Source organism: Chiloscyllium plagiosum, unplaced genomic scaffold, assembly GCF_037043375.1.
Source record: "Chiloscyllium plagiosum isolate Xiang-an unplaced genomic scaffold, Cpla_swu_hap1 HiC_scaffold_13, whole genome shotgun sequence".
Classification (NCBI taxonomy): domain Eukaryota; kingdom Metazoa; phylum Chordata; class Chondrichthyes; order Orectolobiformes; family Hemiscylliidae; genus Chiloscyllium; species Chiloscyllium plagiosum.
In genome coordinates this window covers 37,595,894-37,617,356 of record NW_028270151.1, presented here as the reverse complement: position 1 = coordinate 37,617,356, position 21,463 = coordinate 37,595,894, and the positions used below count along the sequence as shown (strand labels likewise).

Sequence of the window (21,463 nt, the reverse complement as noted above, 5' to 3'; positions counted from 1 at the left end):
CCACCCAGGTAAATAGTGCGGTGAGGAAGACATATGGCGTACTGGCTTTTATTGGTAGAGGAATTGAGTTCCGGAGTCCTGAGGTCATGATGCAGTTGTATAAGACTCTGGTGCGGCCGCATCTGGAATATTGTGTGCAGTTTTGGTCGCCATACTATAGGAAGGATGTGGAGGCACTGGAACGGGTGCAGAGGAGGTTTACCAGGATGTTGCCTGGTATGGAAGGAAGATCGTATGAGGAAAGACTGAGACACTTGGGGCTGTTTTCCTTAGAGAAAAGAAGGTTTAGGGGTGACTTGATTGAGGTGTACAAGATGATTAGGGGGTTAGGTAGGGTTGACAGTGTGAACCTTTTCCCGCGTATGGAGTCGGGTATTACAAGGGGGCATAGCTTTAAATTAAGGGGGGGTAGATATAGGACTGAAGTTAGGGGTAGGTTCTTCACTCAGCGAGTTGTAAGTTCATGGAATGCCCTGCCAGTAGCAGTGGTGGACTCTCCCTCTTTATGGGCATTTAAGCGGGCATTGGATAGGTATATGGAGGATAGTGGGTTAGTATAGGTTAGGTGGGCTTGGATCGGCGCAACATCGAGGGCCAAAGGGCCTGTACTGCGCTGTATTGTTCTATGTTCTATGTTCTAGGACAATGATCTGGGACCAGAAGATTTAAATTACCTAATCCTGGCGCAAGCTGAAAGTCAGCAGGAATGATGTTCATGTTAGAGCAAAACTGAGAGCAATTTCTGCAGTAAATGTCAACAAAAATGAGTTTTGCGGTGGTGCTCATGAGCTGAATGCAGCCAAGGAGACTTTCTGGTTTCTGGTTTAAACACATTTCTGAGTTTCACTACATCTGACCCATCTGACACCTTAAAAGGGTCACATTTCACTCAGCTCTGAGGTAAAATGGCAACAACATACAAAAAATTTAAATACTTATGGTGATAGGGAGGGAAAGTGGAGTGGACCTAAAAGATTAACAATCCTCAAATTCAGTGTTGGAGCAGGCTTGAACGACCATAGAGCCTACTCCTTTTACTATTTCTAACATTTTTATAATGTTGATGTCAAATTCAGGTGGATAAACTTCACAATCTTAAAAACCAAGAAATTAAAATGTTGGTGCAAGAGCTGCAGAAATGCAATGGCTTCTGCACAGCCTCGACTTTAATTCCCACCATGTTCCTGCCAGATAAGTGGACTAAATCACCCTTTAAATGTGTCACTTTAGGATGACTTGACAGGAACTGTACCATTGATTTCACAGACTTTAATCCTCTATCTCTTATGCTTTCTGATGAAATGCCGGTGTCATCTGATGAAACTTGGAAAATACTACATGTGAGTAGGCTGCAAGCCACCACAACAATATTGAAATGGAAGCAGCGTGACTGTGCAATGCAAATGCATAGACCAGCAACTGAAACTCAATAGCAATTTCACATAATTCACCTTATAGCACCTTTCCATAAAAATGCATTTCAAACTGTTTCAGAGATTAACATACTAACATGTTGAACTATGATAAAAGAAAAATTAGAAAAAGATTAGGTGGATTGGTCATGCTGAATTGCCATAGTGTCCAGGGATGTACAGGCTTGGTGGATTAGCCATGAGAGATGCAGGGTTTCAGGAATAGGATAAGGGGGTTGGGTCTGGGAGAGATGTCCTTCCGAGGGTCAGTGTGGACCCAATGGGCTGAATGGTTTGCTTCCATACTGGAGGAATTCTATGATTCTATAAGAATTAGCAGTGTTGGGAACAAACAATTTCAAAAGTTGGATTTTGAGGAGGATTTTGAAAAGTAAATGAGACTGTAGAAATGCAGAAACATTGAGGAGAAATTGCCAGATGATGAGGAAAGATGCATGAAGTCTATGGTTGGGATTTGGTGTTCCATGCAATATCTATGAATATCTTTAAGAGTGGTTGACTTCCTGGCCCACTAGTGAGAAAGCTTGCTGGAGTAAGATCCAAACAGTCACATAAGAGCTGATTGTGAGCTTCTCTGTGGATTACAAGCTTAAATAGTGAAGGGTTAATCTTAAGGGGCTCAATGACAAAAATATAGAACATACAACAGTACAGCACAGGAACAGGCCCTCTTGCCCACCATGTCTATGCCAACCATGATGCCATTCTAAGCTAATCCCATCAGCCTGCACATGGTTCATGTCCCTCTCTTCTCTAGCTGTTCATGTGTCTGTCCAAATGCCACTGCTAATATATCTGTTTCTACCACCTACCACACTCTGTGTAAAAAAAATTCTACTCTGTGAAAAAGACTTTGACTATCCATCCTATCCATGCCACTCATAATTTTATATACTTCTCAGATCATCCCTCAGCTTCCTATACGCTAATGAAACAGTCCAAATATGTTCAACCATCCTATAGCTAATACAATCCAATCCAGACAATATCCTGTTCTGAATAACAGTCACTGGACTTGAAACATTAATTCCACTTTCTCTCCACCCATGGTGCCTGGTCTGCTGAGTGTTTTCCAGCAGTTTCTGATTTTGTTTTAAATCCTGGTCAACCTCTTTTGCACCGTCTGCAAAGCCTCCACATCTTTCCTATAGTGGGGCAACCAGAACAGCACACAAAAACTCTAAATAAAATCCAACTGAAGTTTTATACAGACAAAAGTGAGGATTGCAGATGCTGGAAATCAGAGTCTAGATTAGAGTGGTGCTGGAAAAGCACAGCAGGTCAGGCAGCATCCAAGGAGCAGGAAAATCGATGTTTCAGGCAAAAGACCTTCATCAGGAATCAGGAATTCATGATTCCTGATGAAGGGCTTTTGCCCGAAACGTTGATTTTCCTGCTCCTCGGATGCTGCCTGACCTGCTGTGCTTTTCCAGCACCAATCTAATGTAGACATTGAAGTTTTATACAGCTGCAATATGACTTGCCAACATCTATACTTAATATCCCTACTGATGAAAGCAAATGCCGTGCGCCTCCTCTACCACCTTATTTACTTGTCTTGCCACTTTGAGGGAGTTTTGGACTTGGAAGATCCTGCCATTAACTGTATACTTTCCTCTCGTGTTTGAGCTCCCAAATGTATCACTTCATATTTGTCTGGATTAAATTCCATTTGTTATTTCTCTACTATCTACAACTTCCCCAATTTTTGTGTCATCTGTAAACTTACTGATCAGATCACCTATATTTTCAACTAAGTCATTTACATTTAATACAATCAACAAAAATCTGAACACTGATCCTTGCAGAGCATCACTGGTCATAGACTTCCAGTCAGAAAGACACCCCTTCACAATTACTCTCTGTCTTCAATGATCAAGCCAATTTTGTATCCAATTTGTCAATTCACCATGGATCCCACATGACTTAATCTTCTATCATGAGGGACCTTGTCAAATGCTTTAGTAAAGTCCATGTAGACAAATTCCACTGCCCTACCCTATCTTTGTTACTTCTTCAAAAAACTCAATCAAGTTTGTGAGACAAGTCTTCACCAGCATAAAGAAGGTAAGTGGTTTTCTTTCAGGTCTCATAGGATTGGGCTTGTGGGGAAAGGGGGGTTTTGAGGCAAGGAAAGGTGCTGACTAGCTTTCATTGGCCACTCCCTCTCCATTCCATCCCATCCCTGATTGACCCCAGGTTGGGGCAATGGAGAAGCAGCTCCTTCCAAGCCACAAGCATGTCACCCTGTTTTCTAGTTTGGGAACCAGCTATTTCTCCTGCCTGCTGGCAAGGCAGATAATCAGCTGGTGGTGAGTTGTGGCCCTTAAATGGCTTTTAATTGAGCACTTAAGAATTTTAATTGTTGGCAAGTTGAGAAGATCAGCTAATGGCCTTCGCTTAATTTGCGAGATGGTAAGAAAGGGGGGAGTGTCTCTCTCGAGCCAAGCTGCCCAAATATTTGCTCTTCTCACCACTTTCCCTGCCACCTCCAAAAACTATGGAATCCAAAGGTATTTTGCAGAGAGACCATTAGTTGGGGAAGATGGAGGAGTTGAGGATGAGACTATGAGAATAGCTGCAAAGGGCAGAGGAAACGTATCCAGTAGTAAATGAGCCATTGGTAATCTACATGAGCACTGGGATAAGAAAAGTTAATCATGTGACTAGGAGTTGGAACAAGAAGAGATGCAAAATACAGAAGGTAATGATTTATCAAGATAAATCTGTTAAAAGCTGGGGTGAAGAGAAGTTGAAAACTTTGCTGTGACATGGCTGGTCAAGACCAAAGTAGAACATGGGTAGTTCAGGCAGCCAATCGGGTAATCTTAATCTATAAAGATGAAGAAATGTCTTTCATCTTTGATGTTGAAGATTAACAGGAAATGAAGAAAGGGGCCAGAGGATGTGGTTTGTCATTGAGAGCAGGAACCTAAGGTTATCCATAGCTCCAAGATAATTTTGGAATAGTAAGAGCATTTCGATGGGGAGTAAAGAATGCAGTATTACTTCAGATAATTAAACCAGATCTGTGGCTAAACTATTAAACCAGTGGTCTGGTAAAAATACTCCAGCCTAAGAAAATGTTGTTAGTGGAGCCTGGTGGGAAATTAGAAGGGACAGGGAAAGTTGTTGAGTTCTTGGGATAAATAAATGGCTGGTAAAATGGCATTAATTCACATTTCTAATTAGTCTGAGAAAGTTGGTGGTGGACCTTTTCTGATTTGACCAGTAGCAGCATGACACAGAAGAATGGCTCATTAGGTCACTTCAGAGTAAATAATGTCAGCCTGCGGCTGAAGTCACATATCGCCTTTATTTGGTTATCTAAGATTAACACTCCAGTGACATAACCTCTCTTCTGCTGTAAACCCCAAGGTATCAACTGTGGTCAGGTGGTTTAAGTTCATTTTAACATGGACTACATAAACCATGCAAAAATCAGGCTGTCTGAAAACTGCTAATTCAAAAATAAGATTTTTGCACAGCTTTGTAAAAGCATCTGGTTTCTGACACAAAACTAGTTCTAGAGAAAGTACCATTACGAAGGGCCTGCACTTTACACTGTATATCAGTCTTTGGTCAATGTTTGTTAAACTGGAGTCACCCAGGGAATGTCCCTACAAGAGTGATTTCCTTAGAAATGATTGCAGTTGAGCATGAAAATGAGCCTATTTGATAAACACCAATGGGTAATCACTCTACTACATTTTACACAACATCACAGTGGAATGTATTTCTAAACAAATTGCTTTTCTTATCCCTTTATAAACACATTTCCTTTAATTTGTTCTTTAACTGACATGAGTGTTTGTTTATCTCTTCAGAGACAAAGGAAAAACTGGTGCACCTGGGTCTTTGAAACTGAGGGTTTAAAATTCAGAATTATGTGTGACAGAGTATGAGGAAAAGAGATGTTATAGGAAGCTCTTTTTACTCCATTATAATTTGGATTATAAATAAGCATGTGAAAAGATAAAATACACATAATATTTTTAAAAACCATTCTCTCACTAAAACATTGGTATTTATTGGAGGGTGTGTTCACGGAAGATATACGAAGAATAGATTAAATTCAGATTTGAAACAATATTTTTCTAACACTGATGTTAAATGCAAGACTCAGTATTTAAATAATAGACAATTTATATAACCTGTAGCAGTTTTATCTTTCAGCAACCATATAAGTTTTTGTTTATTTTTCAAATATAATGCAAGTTTCTTGTGTATATCACAAGCTCTATGAAATAACTCAGTAGCTAATTAGGCCTTTTACAAAACTAGGAAAGAAGGGAATATTTGAATTTATTTCTGCACTTCTTCTCTAGTTTAGCAGGAAATGCTGAAATCTTGAAGTTTGCTACGAGGAAATATTTTTAATTCAACTTCTTGAACCACCACAGTGGAGGATGACTGAGGAGGCTAGTCTTAGCTCCATAGGTTTTTCCACAGTGGAAACATATTGTGGTCAGGGAAATGGATTTCACAGCCCCAGGTTAGATACATCGACAGCTCTGATAGGGAGGGAGTTCCAGAAATTTGGCCCAGGAAGGGTAGCTCCAAATCAAGGCAATGTAGAATTTGAAGCCTTGGCAAGTTGCTATGGTGGAAGAGTGTGGTGCTGGAAAAGCATATCCAGTCAGGCAGCATCCATGGAGCAGGAAAATTGACGTTGCGAGCATAAGCTCTTCATCAGGAATCCTTCTGCTCAAAACGTTGATTCTCCTGATCCTCAGATGCTGCCTGACCAGCTGTGCTTTTTTAGCACTGCACTCTTCAACTCTGATCTCCAGCATCTGCTTCCTCACTTCCTCCAAGTTGCTATGGTGTATCATTGACAATTCCTCAGAATCAAGGATGAATTCCATTCGACCTGAGAAGTCATCAGATGACTGAGGAGGCTAATCTTAGCTCCATAGGTTTTTCCACAGTGGAAACATATTGTTGTCAGGGAAATGGATTTCACAGCCCCAGGTTAGTTTCCTTCTCCTTCCTCAACAACCACCATTCCACCTCATGTTCAAACTGATGAGCCTTAAACTGGCTAGTGTAGTGATGTTGCCGTGCTGAACAGTCAACAGCATTCTCCTCCCAATTAGTGATGTCTCTGTGCTGTAAGGTGATCTGGAACATATCCGTCTATCTTTACTCTCAGCTGCCCTTTAAGCATTAGCCAACACAGAACTGGGAGGAGAGAACCATCCAAGGAAGGTGATATTTGGTACCCAGATGCAATGGCCCATCTCTCACAAGTGGTTCTTCAGGAGCAAGGCTTAAATATTGGTAAACATAGCTTTCAGTTGGAGATCACTTCATCTTAAAACCAAAATAAACCTTAATATAATTTAACAAGTCAGATTTCCATCAGGGATCTGACTTGTCTGGTAATAACATTAGCTAGGGATCATAACACTGAATACACAGCCTCTGACTACTCTGACAAACATGGTATTTGTGGAAATGGCACAGAACATGAGGGAGAGATAGATAATTCAGGGGTAAGAACATTCAAGCTGATCATCATTTCAAACTGAGGGGAGCAATAATCATTCCAGCACTGCAAAGGTAAGAGTTTGAGGTTAGAAGCTTATCTCAGCAAGAACTCTGACAATTATAGCCCTGGGAGATCTTGTGGCTCAATTGGATGTCTGCCTGTCTTTGAGCCAGAAGGACCCCGATTTATGTCGCGTTTGATAACTTTCTGGTCTTTGGAGGAGTGTTTATGACACAATTTGACAGGTTTTTCTTCAGTTTGCAGAACATTGTTCAAGGAGAGAAAAGAATATTAACTCTTCTATATTTCTCTGAGGAACATGTGGTCATTCATTTATAGAACATTTGTATTTTTTTTTAAATTTACTTGCAGGACCTGGGTGTCACTGGCTGGGCCAGCATTTATTGACCATCCATAGGTGCCCTTGAAAAGGTGATGGTGACGTGCCATCTTGAACCACTGCGGTCCGTCTGCTGCATGTAGACCCACAATGCCTTTAGGGAGAGACTTTCAACTCAGTGACAGTGAAGGAACATGATTTTAATGATGTCAGAAATCAGCCAGACTGTCCGAGCAACTGCCAAAGTCCAAAATCACAGTTAGGCCTCAAAGTCTGAAGCAACCAAAAGTTGCTGACCACAGCCAAGTCAAAAATACCACATGAGTAATAATGGTATCCCATCAGCTTTGCTGAAGTTACTGTGAAAGTAACTTGTCAGTCTAGTTAAGCTTCTTTTGAGAAAGATGCAATGAATTGATACCTAGGTGAGAAATAAATTCAAGCCAATTTTTGTGTTTGGCATTAAATTAATTGTCTTGACTACATTTGGCACTTTGGATTTCAGTGCTTTTTCCACAACATTTTGATATAATGATATTATCTTTGATATCATATTGATATAACTTATTATCAGTAAACTATTGATATTCAAGTTGTCTTACTGAATTCAATATTAAGGAATATTATAGATACTTCTGTGCCATATATTTCAAAAGGATCAAGAGATTGGCAATAGTGACTGTTAAAATGGAAGACGTTGGTGCCACTCCTCAGTGTAGCAGAATTTGCAGAATGCTGAAAATGCAACTCCAACAACTGAGCTTTGTTTATTTCTAGTAGTATTGCATTTTAGCAATGCATTGTTCAAATCCTCCATCACCTTCAGCTACAGCCAGTTCCTCTTACTCAGATGATAGCATCTGTTACCCTGCCACTTTCAGCTATAGAACATAGAACATAGAAAAATACAGCGCAGTACAGGCCCTTTGGCCCTCGATGTTGCGCCGATCCAAGCCCAACTAACCTACACTAGCCCACTATCCTCCATATGCCTATCCAATGCCCGTTTAAATGCCCATAAAGAGGGAGAGTCCACCACTGCTACTGGCAGGGCATTCCATGAACTCACGACTCGCTGAGTAAAGAATCTACCCCTAACATCTGTCCTATACCTACCACCCCTTAATTTAAAGCTATGCCCCCTTGTAATAGCTGACTCCATACGTGGAAAAAGGTTCTCATGATCAACCCTATCTAAACCCCTAATCATCTTGTATCAAATCACCCCTAAACCTTCTTTTCTCCAATGAAAACAGCCCCAAGTGCCTCAGCCTTTCCTCATACGATCTTCCTACCATACCAGGCAACATCCTGGTAAACCTCCTCTGCACCCGTTCCAGTGCCTCCACATCCTTCCTATAGTATGGCGACCAAAACTGCACACAATACTCCAGATGCGGCCGCACCAGAGTCTTATACAACTGCAACATGACCTCAGGACTCCGGAACTCAATTCCTCTACCAATAAAAGCCAGTACGCCATATGCCTTCTTCACCGCACTATTTACCTGGGTGGCAACTTTCAGAGATCTGTGTACATGGACACCAAGATCCCTCTGCTCATCCACACTACCAAGTATCCGACCATTAGCCCAGTATCCCATCTTTTTGTTACTCTTACCAAAGTGAATCACCTCACACTTACCTACATTGAACTCCATTTGCCACCTTTCTGCCCAGCTCTGCAGCTTATCTATATCCCGCTGTAACCTGACACATCCTTCCTCACTGTCAACAACTCCACCGACTTTCGAATCATCCGCAAACTTGCTCACCCAACCTTCTAGCCCCTCCTCCAGGTCATTTATAAAAATGACAAACAGCAATGGTCCCAAAATAGATCCTTGCGGAACACTGCTAGTGACGGCACTCCATGAAGAAACTTTGCCATCAACTACTACCCTCTATCTTCTTCCAGCCAGCCAATTCCTAATCCAAACCTCCAACTCACCCTCAATGCCATACCTCCGTATTTTTTGCAGTAGCCTACCATCGGGAACCTTATCAAACGCCTTACTAAAATCCATATACACCACATCTACCGCTTTACCCTCATCTACCTCCTTAGTCACTTTCTCAAAGAATTCAATAAGGTTTGTGAGGCACGATCTGCCCTTCACAAAACCATGCTGACTATCCTTGATCACGTTATTCCTATCCAGATGTTCATAAATCCTATCCCTTACAATTCTCTCTAAGACTTTGCCCACAACAGAAGTGAGACTCACTATAGTTATTATCAGGCAGGATACTACACTAATATAACATGTTCTGTGAGGAACTTTATAGGGAGATCTCAGGGACCTAAACGTTTGCTTAATAAGTGTGATAGTCAAGTTCCTGAACTGTTATGAAATAGTGAAATTGCAAAAGAGTAAGCTTTATTCTGAAGCAACCATTCCAGAAAACTGAAATAGTGGGGAACTGATTGGCTATTACAAGATATTACAGGATTTTGTGATAATTGTCTATGAAAATGGCATTTGTTTATATCGTCCTTCCATTGCAATCACACACTTTTCTTATGATACGAGCTAACAGCATATTCTCTGCTACCTTAATGGCTATTTAAGTGCAGTCTGTAATTCCCTGGATGCAACAGAACTCAGTCAATGCCAAATATTCCAAACCTCTCTCCTATTAAGTGCTGGTGTCCGTAAATTGAAGTATTAGTTGACCCTTCCAAACAGAACATGGATGTCTGGCTTGGTACAGCAGTGTACTGAGTATCTTGAGGTGCATTAGCCAGATAAATTAAGACATGTGCTGACTTTGACTACCTCTGTCCTGGGCTAGCAGCAATAGGTCACAGTGCATGAGAAGATCATGATCAGCAATAACCTGCTTGGTGAATGGCCGTCTCAGCGATATGCAGGCAAATAACTGTTATCCTTCGGAATCTGTGAGCACAGAAGGGCCTCAAGAATTAGCTCTCATCTCCCTTCACCTCCTGTATTCTGACATGTCCACTTGCTGCTCATACTGATTGTTGAGGATTGTGCTCCTCCTCTTCCTCTGCTGCTCCTCCATCTAAAGAAATGAATTAAAAATGGGAGCATAATAGATTATGGAAGCTTAGTCTGAGTGAGCAATTAAAAGATAATCAAAAGCAAGTAATTTTTAAGTTAAAAAACATCTTGGAAATCCACTAAGCATATTAGCACATGATTCCTAAAGTCTTAAAACCTGTTGCTTACAGTCACTTACATATTGCTTTCAGTCAATGAATCAGACAGTGCCTGAAGGCAATTCTGAGAGGTTTTGTACAACAAGTTGGGTTAATTAAAAATTACACTTAAGATCCAATAAGCACCTCAGTCACCCAAATAAAATCAAGTTTAAATGAATACCAGCACGATTACAGTGGAGTCTGAGCTATGAGTGAATTTCAGCAAATTAAATACTCAAGTTCCCTCTCTCAGCACTCCTCCCTTCCCTCCAGGCAAAGTGGATAAAAAAATTATACCAATATTTCAAAAAGGTACATCTTTACATTTTCAATACTACCTGTTTCTCTAATGGCTGTTGGGATGTACAAACATTATTTCTATCAGAGGAAGAAAACAAAAAAATTAGAAATTGTGCTTATTTCTGGTAGCAAACTATTGACAGCAGTCCAAAGCTCAACCTCGACTAAAATTATCATGGCTTAATGTGAACTTTACATTCTATCTTCACCAAGGTTTATGTCATAGGTTTCTGCTCTATGGGATGTAAATTCTAAAATATATTTTTATCTAAGTTTTATTATGAGGAATACAATAAAAATTACATTTTCATTAATTGAACTTCTCCTTGAGCTTTTGCTCCGTGTGAGATAATATAAGAATGACTTATTTTGGAGTGTTTTTACTTAACAGTTCTATGTGTTGCAGTTTTCCTCTTCCTATGAGGCCTTCCATCGCAACACACCCTCACCTGATTTCACCTGATGAATGAGCAGAGCTCCGAAAGCTTATGATTCCAAATAAACCTGTTGGATTTATAACCTGGTGTTTTGGACTTCTGACTTTATCCACCCCAGTCCAACATTGGCACCTTCACATCACACACCCTCAGTCAGCCAGGAAGGATGGTTCAGTTTACAGACCTTCACTACAAATGCTGTGGATCAGTGCTGATGATGGGAAACAAGGAAACTATCAATTTGCTTTCAATATGGTAAGGTGCTCAATTTACCAGAAATTATTGTACTATAGTGGATCAACGTACTAAGATCGCATTTATGATACAGACGTATTTTGAGTGAATATTTTGAAATGAAGTCTGAAGTTTTCATTCACACATAATTGTTTGTTAATGTAAGCATTGGTAAATGAAGCTTCATCCCCTCAGCCTATTGATTTACACTGCAATATGTGTTATATGGACACATAGAGAAAGTGAGAACAGCAGATGCTGGAGATCAGGGTCAAAAGTGTGGCGCTGGAAAAGCACAGTAGGTCAGGCAGCATTTAAGGAGCAAGAGAGTCAATGTTTTGGGCATAAGACCTTCATCAGTAAATTGGGTTTGGGGGGGGTGGGTGGGATGGGGGGAAGGTAGCTGGGAATGCCAAAGGTAAATGAAGGTGGAGAGTGATGGTGATAGGTCAGAGGAAAGGATGGAGTGGATGGGTGGGAAGGAAGATGGACAGGTAGGACAGTTCAAGAAGTTGATGCTGAGTTGGAGGGTTGGATCTGGGATGAGATGGAGTAGGGGAGATTAGGAAACTGGTGATTTCTATATTAGCCTATTACATATGAGCAACTAAGTACAAGTTACACTATATACTTTGTTACAGGAGGATCTGTCTGGTGAGTGTTACTCCTTTAAGGTCCTAAGCTGTTCTCTCATCAAAACTGTATGATATCATCCTGGTGAGTGGTGCTTAAAGAATTCCTTAGCATTAACCCTTTCAGAGTCATACACTCTATTGCAACAAATGGAATTGCAGTTATCACTTTACACATAGGGGATGTTTAAACTAAACTTATCCTGCAACTTTAATTTGTAAGTACAAAGAATCACAATCACACTGGAACCACTGAGCAGTCCTTACCAGCACAGTTCTATTTAACTAGATTTTGTACCTTGTTTTCACCTTTTACAGTTCAAATAGGCTTTTTGCTGACTTTCTGAAAGCTGCTTTGACACTTCTAGACTACAGTGGTCAAGATCTTCAGTTATTCATAGGTCAATGTAACCACAAACGCCCTTAATCAATCAGTCGTGCCTGAATATGATGTCATCTACATTTTCAAGGACCTTTTAGACTTTGTCAGCTTGTCGGTATCATGGCCCAAAGAGAATGTAAATGGCTGCTGTCAGGACTTTTAAAGGCTTTTCAAGTAAAAGTCATGGGCTGGAAAGGAATGTTAAAGTTTAACTAGATACACAATAAAGACATGTGGCAGCTTTTCTAATAGCTGGAGGACATAGCCTGAAGCATTTTACAACACCATATTGCCAAAGCGTGCTTAATGTTGTAGACTCTGTCATGTGTTACATTTAATACTACAAAATTAAATGTAAAAATCAGTTATCCAAGAAAATATTATTTTTTCCACAACAATAATGGTTTAGATAGAAACAGACCATCTCAAAGACAATATGAAATATTACACCAAATTGCATTAATTAATTTAACTCCAACTTTATTATACATTTTCAATAATTAACTAATTCATTCACTTTTCCATGTTTAATCATACATTGAGGGCAGTAGGTTGTTTTAATGTAACAACACTGATATTGGAAATCTGAGATCTACTTAGTTCATGTAATGGCTATTCAGATTCAAAAAAATTAATAAAGCAGAACTGATTACAAAGGTATTATCAATCAATCATGAAAATGTAAGACTATTGTTCTGTTGTGCATTTCAACTAAACATATTTTCCATTTACTTTGAAAGTGCATAATCAACTTGCAGCCATTTCAACTTGAAGTACAGATAGTAGTGTTCTTAGAAACTGAACTGATAGAACTTCCATATCTTTCTGGAAAGATAGCATAAAATGTAATTTAATTCTGTCACTTGCAATTCAAATACATCTGAAAATGTTTATTAAATCAACAAATTTACCAAAATAAATTATTCAAACATATTGAAGTATTAAAATCTTTTGTGTTTATTCCAGTAAAAGAATAAGCATTTGCTGAATGCAATAACACAGCAAACAACCGAGTGTACTCTCCCCTGATCCCTGACCCTATGTAGCTTGGGGTCATTGACCAGTGACATGTGACCTGCAGAAGTTAATTCCCACAGAACAATAGCAAGGTCCAGCTATGGTCTTATTCTATTACATTTTGATACTAAATTAATTGTTTGTTTTCTCACAGTCTAGATGTGTCTGACCCTTCAGGCCAAGTCCAAAAGTAACTGGAAATATATGTTACAATTGTATGTTCAAGTGAAGGTCCCCAAAAGGATTTAATATTCAAATGATTACCTTATTTGATTTTTGTCAATGAGATAAAAATTCTTCCCTTGAAATCAACCATGCTCAGTTTTATCAAGCGCGACTATAGATAACCAATTAATTCCACATTTATAACTAATTCCTATTCCCACAATTTTTTTTACCAGATACAGAGCATAAGAATGGAAAGAAGATGAATTATCTTGACATGTGGAAAATACATTATCAGATTGTGACTATATAATCATCCTATTGTACAAAAGAATTCTCACAATTGTCTCTATTCAAAGACCTAAACTTTATTTGCCAAATTGCTGAGATTAGAACAATCACTGCTTTCATGGATTTCAAGTAGAGTCAAATATTTTTTTCTCTCTGTGCATTGCTAAAATTTAAATATCACAAGACATCCAAAGGTTTTCGGTTTCAAATCTTGGATATTCATCAGATGGATCAAAAATGCCTGCTAGTTTCATAGAGATTCTAATTTATACTTAATTGCCTTCTTGAGGTTTTGTATTATCTCCTTGATTGACAATGGGAGGTGTGTGGTTGACAACTGAGGTTTGTTACTGGTTGATGTGGGTCTAAGATACCAGATGGTAACATTCTGACTTTCAGTACAACTCCCTTTATGAAGTTTCCCACTTTACAATTGCTGATGATTAAATGCACTTTGTTTCTTGTTGTCTTTTCATTTAAAAATGTCACATATTTAACAAGGAGAAACAACTGCAGATGCATCCACACAACAACAAAATAAAGACAATAAAGCTTTTTGAGCAATTATGAATTCACAGCACCTATCATGAAAGTCAGACCTCCTAACAGCATGTGTGTTATGGCTAAAAGACGTAAAATATTAAATCATCAGGTTTAGGAATCAGATTGCCAGTAATAAATATCCAATTGTATAGGGATATTATGTGTCTCTTACAAATGCCCTCCTGAATACAGTAACTCTCGATTGGAGTCATGGCCATATCAAAATAAACTTCTGATAATTACTGAAAAAATTTTGACTTGTTTTGTGTAGTTATCTATGAGGGAGGATCATGATTGAGTTAATTTCTCCTGACGCAATATCCATAATTGTGCAACATAGCTGAAATGAGCAATAGGAGCCTTTTCTAATATTCCCTTTTCTTAACTTAGAACATGACTCTAATTGCAGCACACTCAACATCTGCCAACCCACCCCCATCTCAACATCCCCAATACAGAAAATGAAAAAAACAAATCAGTGATGACAACCTAGGAATGGACCTAAAGCCTCTCTACTTTGTTTAACTGATTATCATACCGTATGATGGATTTCATCACAGTGGTTTCCAGATATACATGTGTGTTATCATATACCATATCAGATATATAAGCAAAGCTGAGAGTAAAGCTGTGCATTTAATGCAGGTCAAAAATGTTTGAATGCACTTCCTCTGCTAGAGGTGTGAATGCATGTTTCTCCAATAGCAGGAAGTGTCCCTGCATGTTTGCTCACAGTACAAGAGCCTATCCACTATCTAGAAATACAGATGAAATTAGCACCAGTCTAAATGACACAACCTGTAGGCAACTTGCCTGTTGAGAGGGCAGGAAATTTAGTACGGCAGCTGCAACTCAGAAACCTTGTATTGCAGTGAGCAGGACATCATTAGGGAAACAGCTTTGAAGTAAGTATCTAGGTTCTCTGATGCAACAGTGAAAATGCAGATTGAACAAATGGCCTCTTTCGTGATGGGAGATTTGTGCCAAGACAATAGGCATAGAGATTGCTGACAAAAGATTTGAACACTGCTTGTGATGTCACAAGAACCTGGCTACAGTACAGAAGAAAAGCAATGTTAGCAACACTCCCCCTTACTCTCTGCACAGCCCTGCAAAATCTTGCTTAAGACGAACCATTATGAGTTATTGTCTTTCTAGTTTCCCATGCTTATTTATCAATTAAGCATTGGGCACTTAATACACCTCCTTTTACTTGAAATCGCACCCTCAAAACTTACTGCTGCTTCACAACACATAGTCATAGAGTCAGAGAGTCCTACAGCACAGAGACAGGCCCATTGGCCTAAACTGGTCCATATCGAACAAAATGTCCATCCTCGCGAACCCCATTTCCCTGCACTTGGCCCATATCCTTCTAATCCTTTCCTATCCTTGTATTTGTCTAAATTCCTTCTAAATGTTCTAAATGTATCCACCTCAACCACTTCCACTGACAGCTCATTCCATATGCATAACACCGTCTGTGTAAAAAAAGTTGCTCCTCGGGTTCCCTTTTATTCTTTTCTCTCTAACCTTAAACTGATGTCATAGAACATAGAAAAATACAGCGCAGTACAGGCCCTTTGGCCCTCGATGTTGCGCCGATCTAAGCCCACCTAACCTACACTAGCCCACTATCCTCCATATGCCTATCCAATGCCTGTTTAAATGCCCATAAAGAGGGAGAGTCCACCATTGCTACTGGCAGGGCATTCCATGAACTCACGACTCGCTGAATAAAGAATCTACCCCTAACATCTGTCCTATACCTACCACCCCTTAATTTAAAGCTATGCCCCCTCGTAATAGCTGTCCTCTAATCCTCGATTCTCCAACCCTGGGGAAAAAGGCTGAGTGCATTCACCCTATCCATGCCTCTTATAATCTTATATGCCTCTATAAGGTTCCCCCTCAGTCTCCTATACTCTAAAGAAAAAAGTCCTCGCTTGTCAAACCTCTCCTTGTAGCTCAGAGCATTGAGTCCTGGCAACATCCTTGTAAATTTCTTCTGTACTCTTTCCAGGTTAATAACACCCTTCCTATAACAAGGTGACCAAGACTGCAAACAATACTCCACACTGTAGGCTCACCAACGTCCTGTATAACTGTAACATAACTTCCCAAATTCTATACTCTCATTGCTCTCATTACTTGACACCATCCAAGACAAAGCAGCCCAATTGATTGGCGCCACATCCACAAACATTCACTCCCTTCACCACCAACACTCAGTCACAGCAGTGTGTACCATCTTCAAAATGCACTGCAGAAATTCACCATGGCTCCTTCACACCTCCAAACCCATGACTTCTGTATCCAGAAGGACAAAGACTACCATCTGTAAATTCCCCTCTAAGCCATTCAGCATCCTGACTTGAAAATATATTACCATTCCTTCCATACCTCTGGGTTGGAAACCTAGAATACCCTCCCTAAAGACATAGTGGGTGTGTCTACACCAAAACTGAAAAATGTGTTGCTGGAAAAGCGCAGCAGGTCAGGCAGCATCCAAGGAGCAGGAGAATCGATGTTTTGGGCATAAGGAGAGCAGTGGTTTGAGAAGGCAGCTTAACACCACCTCACTCCAATTGTCCCCCTTTCTCACCTTAATTTATACCCATTTTACATTTCGTTTGGCTCTTGAACACACATTATATTCAGAACAAAATAAATGAAGAAATAACACAAATAGTGGTTCATGGAAACAATCTTAGAGTCATTACAGAGGCATTTTAAAGGACATCCAGCTAGGAGCTCTATATTCAGTGTTGTGTGATTTTTCAAAAGGACAATCCGGAAGAAAACAATGGTTGGGTAACTTTGTTAAGACAAGATAGGATAGGTACAATAGCAGAAATCATCTTGAATTGGAGGATATAGAATCCATGTCCCCTAGAAGTAGCTATACTGTACGACAGTGAATAAATCAGCAGATAATGAGGGCATGTAAAAATAGTAGTATATTAATCATGAGTGACATTAATTTTCATGTAGATTAGGAAAATAATTGGCTGAGGTAGACACAAGGAAGAATTCATGGAGTTATTTGGAACAGTTTCCTGCAACAGTATATTAAACAAGCACAAAGAAAATTTACAGCCCAGGAACAGGCCCTCTGCCCTCCAAGCCTGTGCCAATACAAATCCCTTCTTCCCTGAAGAAGGGCTAATGCCCGAAACGTCGATTCTCCTGTTCCCTAGATGCTGCCTGACCTGCTGCGCTTTTCCAGCAACACATTTCCATCTCTGATCTCCAGCATCTGCAGACCTCACTTTCTCCTCCAATACAAATCCCACTGTCTCAACCTATCGCTCAAGTCTTAAGGATCTGTATCCCTCTGCTCCTCAACTACTCATGCATCTGTCCAGACATACCTTAAATTAATCTACTGTGCTGTCTCTACTACATCTGCTGGCAATGCATTCCAGGCACCTACCGCCCTCTGTGTGAAGTACTCTCTGCGTGTATCCCCCTTAAACCTTTCTCCTTTCACTTCTCACCATATTGTGAATCAAACCAGCAATCAAGCTATTTTTGGTTGGGTAGTGCGTAATGAAATAACTTAGCGAGTTTTGAGAAGATTTGTAGCTCAGGTTGAGGTTTTGGATGTAGGTTTGCTTGCTGAGCTGAAAAGTTCATTTCAGATGTTTCGTTACCCTACTAGGTAACATCTTCAGTGAGCCTTCGACTGGGACAATACATCCATCCTAGGACAAGCCAAATAAAGACATGCACGAGAATTCCTAGAAGCATGGCATGCCAACGGGACTCTATCAACAAACACATTGAGTTAGGCCCCATCTACTATCCCTGAGAAAAGGAACTGGAAGTGACTTCACCACAGGAAATAACATTACCAATCCAAAGAAATCTGAACATATAAATAGAAAGCAGGAATTTTCAGCATTGCTTCACCTGAGGCCCACTGAAGATGTTACCTAGTAGGGTAACGAAACATCTGGAAATGAATCTTCCAGCTCTCTGAGCAAACCTATATCCAAAATGAAATAACTTCACAGAGGCCAACATCCTGTCACCAAGTTAACCTTTATTGTCTCTTCAGAGTCAGCTATCAGTGTGCCAAAATTCCTGACACTCCTTTTTTTTTATTTTATTTTATTAAACAAATTACAAAAACAGTTTACAACAAAGTTACATTTACAGCTGCATACAAGAGACAGCAATTTTACAAGGGAGAGGAGCAGCAAAGCCAGGCCCCAAACCCTACCATTCAAACAGTTTACAGGGACATGAGGACAAACCTCAAATCCCAGTTTCACATAAAGATATAAAGAGACAACAGCAATGACAGTTGTACATTACACAGTACTGTTACATACAAAAGTGCAGACAATACAGACCCAGCAAGCCCCCGCCCCTCCCACCTTCCGGTTCTCAGTCCACCCCATGCCCCTTCCAGTTCTCGGTCCGCCCTGACCACCTCTAGGACAGCCCGCCCCGGTACCCGCCCGGGGTGACAGCAGACACTCCTTTTTTTTTCAGTGTCTCCTGTTTATTTTTTTTTCCCTTTGACACTCCTGTTTATTTTTTAAATTAAACAAATTACAAAAAACAGTTTACAACAAACAGTTACATTTACAGCTGCATACAAGAGACAGCAATTTTACAAGGGAGAGGAACAAAGCCAGGCCCCAAACCCTACCATTCAAACAGTTTACAGGGACATGAGGACAAACCTCAAATCCCAGTTTCACATAAAGATATAAAGAGACAACAGCAATGACAGTTGTACATTACACAGTACTGTTACATACAAAAGTGCAGACAATACAGACTCAGCAAGCCCCCATCCCTCCCACCTTCCGACCACTCTAAGGCAGCCCGCCCCTACCCACCTTCCGGTTCTCGGTCCACCCCATGCCCCTTCCAGTTCTCGGTCCGCCCTGACACACCTTTCGGCCACCTCTAGGACAGCCCGCCCCGGTACCCGCCCAGGGTGACAGCGGTCAGGACAGCCTACCCACCTTCCGGTTTCACTAACCACCCTCAGCACCTTTCGACCACCTCTGGGGCAACACTCTTTTTTTTCCGGTCCGCCCTGACACCTTTCGACCACCTCTAGGACAGCCCGCCCCGGTACCCGCCCAGGGTGACAGCGGTCAGGACAGCCTACCCACCTTCCGGCTTCACTAACCACCCTCAGCACCTTTCGACCACCTCTGGGGCAACACTCCTTTTTTTTTTTTATTTATTTTTTTTTCCTGTTTTTTTTTATATTAAACAAATTACAAAACAGTTTACAAAAAACATTGACAGCTGTACACAAAAGACAGCAGTTTTACAAGGGAGAGGAGCAGCAAAGCTAGGCCCCAAACCCTACCATTCAACCATTTTACAGGGAGAGGAGGACAAACCTCAAATCCCAGTTCCACATATGACAAGACAGTGACAATGACATTTGTACATTAGACAATACCGTTACATACAAAAGTGCAGACAATACAGACCCAACAAGCCCCCGCCCCTCCCACCTTCCGACCACTCTAAGGCAGCCCGCCCCTACCCACCTTCCGGTTCTCGGTCCGCCCTGACACACCTTTCGACCACCTCTAGGACAGCCCGCCCCGGTACCCGCCCAGGGTGACAGCGGTCAGGACAGCCTACCCACCTTCCGGCTTCACTAACCACCCTCAGCACCTTTCGACCACCTCTGGGGCAACACTCCTTTTTTTATCTGACAGCCAGAGTTCGCTGATTGGACCAGACTAACAGCCCCAATTAGAGAACTTATATTCGATGAGGTCTACTTGGCTGATCTTATTAGAATCATTATGTAATGAGGTAGGATTAATAAATGAACATAGAGTAAACACACCCCTATGAAACACATGGCAGAATTTCACATCCAGTTTGAGACTGAGAAATATGGTTTAGAATCAAATATGCTAAACTTAAGTAAAAGTAATTACAAAGAAATGTGGGCAGCTTTGGCTGGAGTGGACTTGGAAAGGAGTTTAGCAAAAAAGATGGTAAATGAGCAATGGCAGATATTAAGAACATAATTTGTGACTCACAGCAAAGGTATATCCCAATGAGTAAGAAGGTTTCTAGGAAAGGGATAAACTGACCATGGTTAACCAAGGAAGTGAATAATAGTATCAAAATAAAACAAAAATCATATAATGTGACAAAGATTACTGATATGCCAGAGAATCGGGCAAGTTTTAAAAACCAAGAAAAGTTGACCAAATAAAAGGAGAAAATAAAACTTGAGAAAAATTAGCATGGTATCATAACAATGGATAATAAGAGATTCTTTAAATATATGAACAGGATGAGAAGGACCAGTAAAGTGAACATAAGCCCCTGAGAGAATGAGACTAGGAAATGAAAATAGAGAACTGAGGCATGGCAGTTGAGTTGCGTAAGTATTTTGCATCAATCTTCACAGTAGAAAACCAGTAGCATTCCAAAAATACTAAATATTCAAGAGACCAAAGGGCAGAGAAACTAAGTACAATAGCAACCACTAGAGAAAAAGCACTGCGAAATTAATGAGACTAAAGACCAATAAATCCCCTGGGCCTGATTGGTTGTATCCTATGATATTAAAGGAATTAGCAACAGAAATATTGGATGTACTGGTGGTAATCATCCAAGAATCCTTAGATTCTGAATAAGGGGATTGGAAAACTGGCACTATAATATACTTATTCGAAAAGGGAGCAAGATATTAAACAAGTAACTATAGGCCATTTTGGTTAACAACTGTCATTGGGAATATATTAGACTCTATTTTAATGAATGTAATAGCAGAGCACATATAAATATACAATATCATCATGCAGAGTTAACATAGTTTCATAAAGGGGCAATCATGCCTAACAAATTTATTATAATCCTTTGAGGAAGTTACAAGAAGCAATAGGAGAACTGGTAGATGTAATAAGTTTGGATTTCCAAAAAACATTTGATAAGATACAACAAGTAAGATTACTGAATAAGATAAGAGCTATGATGTTGGAGGTAGTATATAAACATGGATAGAGAATTGAATAACTTCTA

At 40.2% G+C, this 21,463-nt stretch overlaps 1 protein-coding gene across 1 annotated transcript in view; it reads right to left on the bottom strand.

Moving 5' to 3' along the window:
- The window catches only part of sox2 (SRY-box transcription factor 2), a 112,667-nt gene that overhangs the window by 7,616 nt on the left and 83,588 nt on the right, over positions 1 to 21,463 (bottom strand). The window contains exon 2 of the transcript XR_006313422.2: positions 10,109 to 10,297. The gene's annotated coding sequence lies outside the window, so the exon portion shown is untranslated. The remainder of the gene's footprint in view (positions 1 to 10,108; positions 10,298 to 21,463) is intronic.